At 38.1% G+C, this 1,074-nt stretch overlaps 1 pseudogene; it reads right to left on the minus strand.

The window, feature by feature from the left end:
• Positions 1 to 408: 408 nt before the first annotated feature.
• Positions 409 to 612, minus strand: LOC114224632 (ubiquinol-cytochrome c reductase complex assembly factor 6 pseudogene; annotated as a pseudogene).
• Between the last annotated feature and the right edge of the window lie 462 nt (positions 613 to 1,074).

A 1,074-nucleotide genomic window follows, 5' to 3' on the forward strand; every position in this document is an offset into this window, starting at 1 on the left:
TGCTCAATCTCTCTCTCTCTCTCAAATAATTTTTTTTGTCAATGACACTTTTATTATAGTTAATTTATAATTCCCATTTGTCATGATAGTCAAGCTTATTCAAGAAATAAACCAGAATTTAAGGGCAGGAAACACTGTAAATATTCTTTCTCACATGATATCCAAGACTAAGTATCTATTCAAATACATGCAAAAAGCTAATAATATAAACTTTGGCAGTTTTCAAGAAACAGTGGTCAATCCATAATTAAATCTCAATGCATCAGTTAACACCTGGGCACCTCTTGCAGTTAGCATTGCATTAGATTTAAAGACAACCAGTTTGACTCAATAAACTTTAAAGATATATATTTAATACTTATAATATTGTTCACGGAGTTCTTGGCTGAGTTAATTATTTTGAGGTTTCTATTGTTGAGAAATTTGAGGTTCATGTTGTCTCTTTTTCAGTCCCAAAAGCTCCGTTTTGAGTTCTCCAGGCTTTGGTGGAATTTCAGGTATTGTCAGGTCCGGCTGGTAGTACCTGTGCACCGCTTGGGCCCCGGCGCACATGGTCAGGAGGCTGGCAGCGAACATTTTCAGGTAGGTGGCCCAGGACACACCTGCAGGCATGGTTGGGGGGCGCAGAATGCACTGGCGTTCGGCAGCGGGTCAGAGGGCGAGCCTCAAATAAATAAATCTTTAAAAAAAAAGAAAATCCCTGTGTGATCTGATGGTATGACCCAGCTAAGAAAAGAAGGTTGAAGGAGAGCTCAGTTCCACAGTTGTCATAGGCATCGGATAATGAGAAATCGTCAATTCACGGGATTCTTTGTTAATCCTTTTGGAAATCTTTCACCTTTATAATTTGAGAGGAATATGACCTAAGATCCTCGTAAGTTCCCGGAATTTCTGATACCACAATAGAGTATCATTTGCCCTATACCACGCACACATAATAAAAGTCAAATTGAGATTTGAATATTGGAGTATCAGCTAGGCTCACTCACGAGCTAATGATTATTTATTTATTTATGTTCAGTTAGCCAGCATGTAGTACATCATAAGTTCTTGTTGTAGTGTTCATAAATCAAA

Source organism: Eumetopias jubatus, unplaced genomic scaffold, assembly GCF_037043125.1.
Source record: "Eumetopias jubatus isolate StellerSeaLion01/CBP00866 unplaced genomic scaffold, mEumJub1_p1.0 scaffold_5, whole genome shotgun sequence".
Classification (NCBI taxonomy): Eukaryota; Metazoa; Chordata; class Mammalia; order Carnivora; family Otariidae; genus Eumetopias; species Eumetopias jubatus.